Source organism: Passer montanus, unplaced genomic scaffold (assembly GCF_014805655.1).
Source record: "Passer montanus isolate IOZ18808 unplaced genomic scaffold, ASM1480565v1 scaffold10, whole genome shotgun sequence".
NCBI lineage: Eukaryota > Metazoa > Chordata > Aves > Passeriformes > Passeridae > Passer > Passer montanus.
This window is the reverse complement of record NW_024356505.1, coordinates 30,079,409-30,088,798: the sequence shown is the minus strand read 5'-3', so window position 1 is coordinate 30,088,798 and position 9,390 is coordinate 30,079,409.

Sequence of the window (9,390 nt, the reverse complement as noted above, 5' to 3'; positions counted from 1 at the left end):
ATTAGAGAGACTGATCCCACTGCATAGTGTAATTAGGAGATTATGGCGTGGCATTGACTGGGATTAGATTTGACAGAAAAATCTGTGCCTTACTATATAAAACCTTCCAGGTTTTGAAATGGAAACCTATTAACAAAAAAAAAAAAATCTTCACTGTCTTAAATCTATGTTCTGCAGCAGCCTGGCTGTTGAGGAGTGAAGGGAAACTTGTGTGGTCTCCTGGGCAGAGGTAAAGAAACCCCTGACAGGAGCTGACCACAGCTCTGCCCCTTCCCTGCACAGAAACTGGTCCCATCTGAGCCTCCCCTGGTGTCCCCAGCACCCCAAGGAAAGCAAAGCCTTTCTTTGGGCACCTCCTGGGTGGGGCAGAGACTCGAGCACCCCCTGGTTCTCCTCTGGCTTCTGGGCAGATTCCTGCTGGGATCTCCCCTGGGGTGTGGGAAGAGCCTTGAGGTGCCCCTGCCACCTCCCCAGCCCTGGGCACTGCATGGGAGGACAGAACCACTCTGCTACTCAGCAAGAGGGGCCAGTGAAGGCACCCTGAGGGCTGGAGGGCAGGGAGAGAGGGAGGAGCTCAGCTGAGCACAGGCCTGGTGTTGCAGTGCTCTGCATCAGCCAAGCCAGCCCCTAAACCCAATGAGCACCAGGAAAATTGTGAGAACCAGCTACATGGATCACATTCCCTTATCTCCCACCCCAAAGCAGTTCTAAAATCAATAACTCAAAAAAATCCCTAAATTGTACCACTAGATGAACCACCAGCAGCACAGGCTCGGTGTGCTCACAGTAAATTAATTCCTGTTAAAAGTCAATAAAATACTCCAGTGAAGCATCCCCCAAAAGAAGCATTAAGACCAATTCTGCCGTTCTGCTGCAGTATCTTTTGTGTTGCCCAGAGACACAGATTCCCTGGGGAGAAGAGGGAAATTGGGAACTGCAGAGCTCCCCTGCAACTCCCAGAACTTTGCCATGGGTTTCTTTATCACACATTACAGCTGCAGCACCAAGACTCTCCAAATCCCACAGCATTTTCTTCTCTCTTTTATGCAGTATTAATTCTTCAGCACAGGAGACACCTTTTTACTGTGTTATATCTATTACCACTATTCCTGGCAGAGAAGATTGTAAATGTGAACAACGAGTACTCCACTTGCCTCATTATATTCCAACAGGAGTTGGATAATAAAACAACAACTTCATCCTGTGGTCAATTAAGAGGAATAAATCTGGAGATGAAATACATGTGGCAAACCCCCAGTGTGAGAAGGCACTGCAGCCTCTGCAGATACATTTTTTATTTTATCAAAAATCAATGTATTGCAAAGTTTCAACAGCCTTCACAAGAAGATCTTGACCAAATCAAAGGCTTCTTTTACTTTGGGGAGCATTGATTTTAGCAAGGTCAGTTGCCTTTCTCTTGCTGTGCAATCACAGAATGAAAAATTGCAGAATTTACAGAAAATGGAGAGTCATCAGCACATCATCTTGTCAGAGTCTGATTTGTCTGGAGACAAGTGACTGTCAGATTTCCTCAGCCTAGGAAATTAATCTGAGCACTATCTGTCATCTAGTAATTGTGCTAAACTTTCCAGCACTTACATCAAGCCAAACATTTAGGATACTAAAATGAAGATTAAACATGTGATTTAAAATAAAACTTATTCCAGAGCAAGTGCTTGGATTTTCAAATATTTTAAATTACTGTTTTGAATTGTTTTGCAATTTTATCTCTCATGTGAACTAAATCTTCCCATACACTGTAGGCTTGTCTAGTAAATATGGTTGTTTCTCCCCTACATTGTATTTTCCTTGGTCAGGATTATTACCCACTGGAGTACCTTACTTAGCCTTTTTTGCTATCTGACAAGATAATTAAAAAGTTCCTTGAAGTTGCAATTAAAGAAGTAAAAGATTTAGAACTATAAAAAGTAATCTGTATGCTTCTATAAAAGCATGTCTCTGGGGGATATAAAATGACTGCAATGTACAGTCAGGAATAAATGGTAACACAGCAAATCGGAGCTGCAATTTCAGCTCCTATTAAGAGATTAAATAATTTTCCTTTGACAGTGATTGCAGTTGAGCCTCACCATAGCTGAGCTTCACAGCTGAAGGACGGGACGTCACCCAGAGGGACCTGGCCAGGCTCGAGCAGTGGGGCCATGGGAACACCATGGGGGTTGGTAAGAACAAGCACCAGGGGCTGCCCTGGGCTGGGGCAGCCCCAGGTATCAGCACGGGCTGGAGAGATTGAGAGCAGCCCTGCTGAGAAGAGCTTGGGCTGGATGAGAGGCTGGACGTGCCCAGCCATGGGCACCCACAGCCCAGAGAGCCAAACGTGTCCTGGGCTGCATCCAGAGCAGGGGGGGCTCCAGGGGAGGGATCCTGCCTGAGACCCACCTGGAGCACGGCATCGGCTCTGGGTTTCCAGCATGGGAAGGACACTCTTGGAGCAAGTCCAGAGGAGGCCACCAAGATGATTAGAGGCAAGGAGCACCTCTCCTGTGAACAAAGGCTGGGAGAATTTGATTTGTTCAGTCTGGAAAAGTGAAGGCTTTGGAGTGACCCAATTTCAGCTTTTCAGTATCTGAAGGGAGCCCACAAGAAAAATAGAGAGGGACTTTTTACAAGAGCATGTGGTGACAGAACAAGGGGGAATTGATCCAAACCAAAAGAGAATAGATTTAGATTACATATTAGGAAGAAATTCTTTACTGTGAGAGTGGCCAGGCTCTGGCACAGGTTGCCCAGAGAAGCTGTGGATGCCCCATGCCTGGAAGAGTTCCAGGCAAGGCTGGAGGGAGCTCTGAGCAACCTGGTTTAGTGGAAAACATCTGCCCATGGCAGGGGGCTGGAACTAGATGATCTTTAAGGTGCCTTATAAGAACATATACTATGGAAGCATGAGAACTTGTTTTAAAAGTGTGTTGACAAGGTACAGTAGACTTTTCCTCCCACATTTGGCCCAGCAGGACCATTAGGTCATTTGTCAGAAGCTGGAGAAATGTTCAGGAGCTCCTGAAATAGGAATTTCATTCCTTTTTTCCAGACAAGGGTTTTTGTCTTTTGTAAGATCTTGAAGATCTTACTGTTCCTAAAATACCTGCTTACTTAGGGGAATTTTAAATGTGAGTCTTCTCACTTGTGTTTATTTATTGAACCCTTGGGAGAAAGAAGTCTTCTTGTATATCTAACAAAGTACCCTGAAAAGAACTATATTTAAAGCAAGCCTACTCACCTGCCTGACAGCTCACTTCTGTGGAATAATCTCATTGCTTGGGGTTCACCCAGAGCCCTGGGGGCAACTTCTTCCCCCAAAACCCCAAAGATGCCACTTGCACTGCAGTGAACCCCAGGTCACCCACCCGGCTTGGGGCCCTGGTGCTGGGGTGGTTTTCCTGGCACCGGGATGGTTTTCCTGGTGCTGGGATGATTTCCCTGGCAGTGCCCACTGGTTTTCCAGCAGATGGCAATAACCCACAGTGGCTGAGTGGCAGGGTCTGTGCAGCTGGGCCAGGAGTGCCCCAGCAGCCCTGCAGATCCCTGCGGTGTGGGGAGAGGGAAAGGCAGGGAGGAGAGAGCAAGCAATGAATAATAGATGACTAAAATCTAGCCAGCGAGAAAGTGCATACACAGGAGAGGGATAGAGTGCATAATTCATCTATAATTGCTTGGAGGGGGGTTTAAATAAAGAAGAGAGCTGGGTTTTGTTTCCCTTTGTTTCTCTTCTGAGTTTTCCAGCAGTGCAAATGTGTTTTCATTCACCTGTCTTGGCCTTAGGGCTCAAAGGTGACCCAGCTACCATCCTGCCATCTGTCAGGTGATGGGGCTGGTCACACATGAGATGCCAAGGTGTGACTGAAGCATGTCCTAAAAATGAATGTAGCCTATAATACTGCAGGCCCAAAGAGGTGAGCGTTGAGGATACACCTTTAAAAAGAACAGGACAAAATGCTGATACCATCTTGTCAATGGCTATTTCACAGCTCCTGAAAATACCCCGAAGGAATTTCTATCTTGTGATTCATGGTTAATCATCCTGCTCACTTTGCAAGCCATAAAATGTAGTGAGGTTGACTTTTGTCACAGCAAATGAAAACTTGTTTCACTTTCTCGTGTTCCTGCAGAATAAACAAGGGAGCACAGACTGGCTAAATTGGAGTCTGTAAAGGATGTTTCCTTGGGAATTGAGTATGTTTGTGTCTGAAAGTGATGATTCTATGTGATAACTTACACTCTGCAGCTGTAAAGATTAAACACCACTAATTCTTTTTTGCGTTACAGGAAGTCACATAAATATAGACCCATGGTCTCCACTCAGAGTTCTGTTTGTGCCAATATCCTGTCTCTGAAAGTCAAAAAAATTAAGCTCTTCTGGAGGAATAGCAAGTGAGACAACCTGCCCTGGTTTCTTAATCACCGGGGGCAGGGATAGAAGGCTGTGGTTTCTGCTGTAAAACCTGAGCATTTGTGACTGCTGCTGCTCCAGGGCTCCCTGTGTAAAGTGCCTTTTGTTTTCTCATCTTGCTACACTCTTGGCCTTGGTGAAAGGCTTTGGCAGTCAGTTCCATGTTCTAGTTTGTGTGAAAACCTTTATCAGTTTCTGCTTTGTAGCATTTCAGTATCTGGATGTTCCCTTCTTTTTTCTTTTCTTATTATGAATAAATGTACTTCGAAAATTTTGATCTGAGTTGTCCTTACCACGATGACTGAAATCCTTCTTTCAGAGGATTTCAGTCCTCTGAAATTTTTTTCAGAGCTGGATGTTCCCTTCTTTTTTCTTTTCTTATTATGAATAAATGTACTTCGAAACTTTTGATCTGAGTTGTCCTTACCACAATGACTTTTTTTTCAGAGTTTCCTGGTACTGATATTTTCCAAAGAAGAAAGTTTTCAACGTCTTAAAAAAAAAGGCACAATAAGGTGGGAAGAATGGGTAATGCCCACTCAGAAAACATGCAGAAAACTACAGCAGTACTCACATAAGAGAAAGCAACACTTCAGTTTCTATGTTTCCCCTGTCCTCTTTCGAGAAGCAAATGCAAAGGGCTTAGAAAGGTAATGGTTTTGTGGGGATATCTGATTGCAGGAGCAATAGCTGAAGACCTAGAACTGTTAGAAATTAGTAGCTGTTTATTATTTCCTCATTGCTGCATTAGCAGAAGTGTTTTAACTTCTGCTGTCATGGCAGCTTCTCAGCCTCCACAGCAATAACTTGCCTCATGCTTATTGCTGAATTATGGTGTGTCCAGCACCTCACAAAACACTCAATTTGTGGCATGCACAGAGTACCTGCTCCAGCCACCAGCTCTGCCTTTCTGTTGCTATTCTGTTAAGATGGAGCTGATGCAGTGAGTGCCAGATGGACTGGCACAGGAAACTGCACTTCGAGAGATTTGCTCAGAAGTGACTGTCCTGCCCTTTATTTTCTGACCAAGAGATGACTGTAGATACTGTGGTTCTTTTGAGGCTAACTTGTGGTTATTACTGCACAAAACAGTTTCCATTAACAGGACTGGAAACGGGTGATTATATTTCCCAGAGAATAGTAAATTAACAAGAAATTTGGTTTCAGTCATTCAAAAAATTCAGATTTGATCTGAATTCATTTGAACGATGCCGCCTAGGGAGAGCAAAGGAAAGGCGATGCCATTGTATTCCTATCACAGAGCTGGGGGAGGAGAATGCCTCTTTTGAACATTCAGGCTTGGCATGAAAAATGCAGGTTCAGTATCTGCTTGAGGGGATTTAAGCCCCTCTACCACCTATTTCTAGTCCTTCATCACTAACAGCCACACCATTTAGTATTCTGGGGTGCCTGCAATCCTGTTGCTGCTGTTCCACTTAGCATTAATAATTAAATCTTCAATGCAGAGGGACTGAGCTTGAGAAATCTTCCATCCTCGAGGAGTGCTCCAGGCTGAGGAGCATTCATACCCTTTGTTTAAATGACTGCTCAGATATTTTCCATGCACCAAAACTGTGGCAGTCAGAGGGACCAAAGGTGGCCCATTTAGAGTGACTCTTGTGGTTAGCAGGCTAATCTGGAAGAGATTACAACCATTATTTTAAAAGCAGTTTCTGCTTCATTTGAACTAAACTACAAGGTCATTGTTTTGGTATAAGAACTCTAACATTTAAATTTGTTTTGACCCTGGTCAGGACCTGCTTTTAATTTCGTAATTTTTTTCCCCTCCCCCCACCCTCCTTGGTTTTTTTTGTCTCGGCAGGAAGCCCGAGAACTCTCCCTCCCTTTTCATTAATTGCAAACATAATGCTAACAAACTCTGAGCCAGTGAACACTTCTCACTTGGCTTTGGAGTTTATTCATCCCTAAGGTAGAGCTATTATTTCATAATTGGAAGCACCTTCAAGGGACTCTTTTATCAGTAGTTTAATAGATACTTACAGCTCTGCCACTGCTTCCTTGTGAATCTTTCTTGGTGTTAACAGCTTTTATCTTGGCTCAGCTGTTTGCAACTGCTCTGGGCTCCCCCCTTCCAGGACATAGTTTCATCCTGACCGAAACCAGCATCCTACACAGCTTCACTCCGGCGCTGCCGCAGACAGGTGCTCACCATATTCCTTCCCATCCTGCAGGAAGGGATCATGACCTCAGTTATGCAAAACAGCGGATGGACAGAGCATATTATGTACCGGTGAAGTCATGACCTGGTATGCACAAGGCCTCTAGACTTTCTAATTAGGGACTGAGCTAATTAGAACTGGCTAAAATGCCCATGTAGTGCACACGTTTTTATTTCATGGGCTTCAAAAGAGATATAAGCCTCTAAAAGGTTTAGCATTTATTAAATTGAAACCTGAGTTTTCAAATGAAGTCTGTGATTACATGAATCAACAATTTTTATGAGAGTTTGGGGATTGCTTTCATGACTTTGATAAGGGTAAGGCGTTTTCACAAACATTTTAGGGAGTGCCAGCTCAGTGGATGGCTGAGCCTGGGGAAAAGGCATTGGACCACAGCTATGGCAGAGAGGTGCAGTGCAGTGTCACAGCCAACACAGCCTCTGGTTTCTCCCTTTCTTTATCACTGAGCAATTGTAGTGGTCAAACCATGATCTACATGAAACATTCCAGGGGATCCTTCACATCAGCTTGGCATGTAAAACTAGGCTGGCTGAGCCAAAATACAAAAAATTTCCATTCTTTCTAATGAAACTTCTATTTTACTATTTTAAAACCACATGACAAAATAAGAGACCCAGCCAATCCCCTTTTATCACTTTCGCCCATGGTTTCCTCTCTAGTGAAAAGCTGGAATGACTCATTTCTGGCTAGAAGCAGGTGAGACAGCAGCAGCATTGACTGTGTCACCTATGGCATTACTGCTAGGCCAGCCTTCGAGCAATGAAATTCTTTATAAGGGTTTCTGTTCACTTTTAGGTGGAAAGAGGAAGGAAAACCAGCAGAGAAACTTGCAAGAAAGCAAACATAAGACAAAATGTACACTTGGATTCCTTAAGATATCTCTGTTTGAAGGATTAACGGATTGGAAAGCTTTGGGCCCTGAACTCCAGTGACTCCTTGGGAATGGCTATGATATACTGAAATTACTAAGAACTCTGAGCCAGCACATAGTTTCCTTCATACCAGCCCACTCAGGGACTTGAAATAACTTTTTTTTTTTCAGAAGCAAAACTCAGAAATGAAAGATAGAAACACAGCTTGTCATGGAAATGTCGTGACCTTCCACCTGACTCTTTCTGCAGTAGCTATTGGTACAGGAGGATTGGTTTTTTTCTTTCATGAAGCAGAATGAAATTTAGAAGAGTTGGTGAGGGGCTCTGATGGAACAGAGGAAGTGGAGAAGGAAGAATAAAAGGTGGCATCTGTACTAGTCAATTAAACACAGTCACAGGTGCTGGAACTTGATCATCCATACTGTGAAATTGTGAAAGCAGTCCTCCCCATGGCTTTGGTGAGAGGCTAGCTTGCCATCTCCCACACACGTTCAGCAATGGGACCATTCCCAGCCAAGATTCAGACTGTGATTTGCAAGAATGTTTACTCAGTCGAATATCACAATTAGCAGATTAGGTATTTTTCTGAGTCACTGGAATGCACAGAGTGAAATCTCTTCCACCAGGATAGCTCTCTAGTTCAGTTTTCAAGAACAGCCCCATGATGACCAGGCAATACCTTTAAGAGAAAATATCATGCTTATATAACAAAAGAATTTGGAGAACATCTGAAATAAAACATATGTGTCTATTTTTCTTATGATTTCAGGCAGCTGAAAATTAAAGTCTAAGTCACTCATTTTTCTCTCATGAATTTGTCTAATTCTTTATGAGCATGAAAACTTTTGGCATTCACCATTTCCAGTGGCAGTGATTTCCACAAGTACATGAACAGACTGTAGAGTGCAATTGATCTGATCACGTATGGGTGTCTACCTTAAGATGAGATGAATTACTCCCCAGACTCCTTTGATTGTGATAAATAGAAGTCCACTGAGTCTGAAGGGAGATTTGTCATCCATCTTTAATGTAGATACGCACTAAGAGTTCCAAAAACTTGGGCAGGATGAACCTCTCCTCTGACTTTTAGCTCTGTTTGTGAAGCTGAGGGGGAACCTATCCAGGCTGTCAGTTTCTGCTGTTCCTCAGAAAAAACACCCAGTATTGACCAGACAACCTCACATAACTTCACTTTGACCATCCTCTGGGAGCTTTGCTGGACCTTGAGGAGCCTCTGTGGTTGCATGGGACCAGCAATGTGCAGTATGGGTTGGAGCTTCCAGTTTCAGAGTACCCACCAGTGACTGGGTTTTTTTATCAAGTCACACCAGACCCTTGTACTGAAGTAAATCCTGAGCTTCTGTGATTTGAGGAATTAGAAACTCCTCTGTGAATCTTCTCTAAGCCTGAATTTGGTGCAGAATAATAAAATCTACTTCAACATGATTAAAACATTTATCACACTAGGTTTTATTTAATTCTTCTTGCAAAGCCATGTATTATTTAGATTCTGCTTATCAGTGGTTGATAAACAACACTTGCTTTTCATTAGAAAACATACAAGGTGCATAAAAATTGAAGACACTTTTGTGGGGCTATCCTTAATTCTCCAATGTATAAATGGACATTTACTTTGTGCCTTTGAATGTGAGCACTTTTTATCATAGAATAGATATTACTATTAGAAGGATTAATTGCCTGTTAGCTCCAACCATGATGAGATCGAGGCACGACTAGCTGTGCAGAGATGACTAAGATTTAACTTAGGCAGAGATCTTAGGTCAAGGTAGCACAAAGAAGTGTCCGCCTTCATCTACTGTAGGCTTTAGCTATTCAGTCAGAAAATTATTCATTACTTTTCTCCACTTTTAATTCTGTGCTGTGACTCAGAGGTATATTTTAGTGCTCC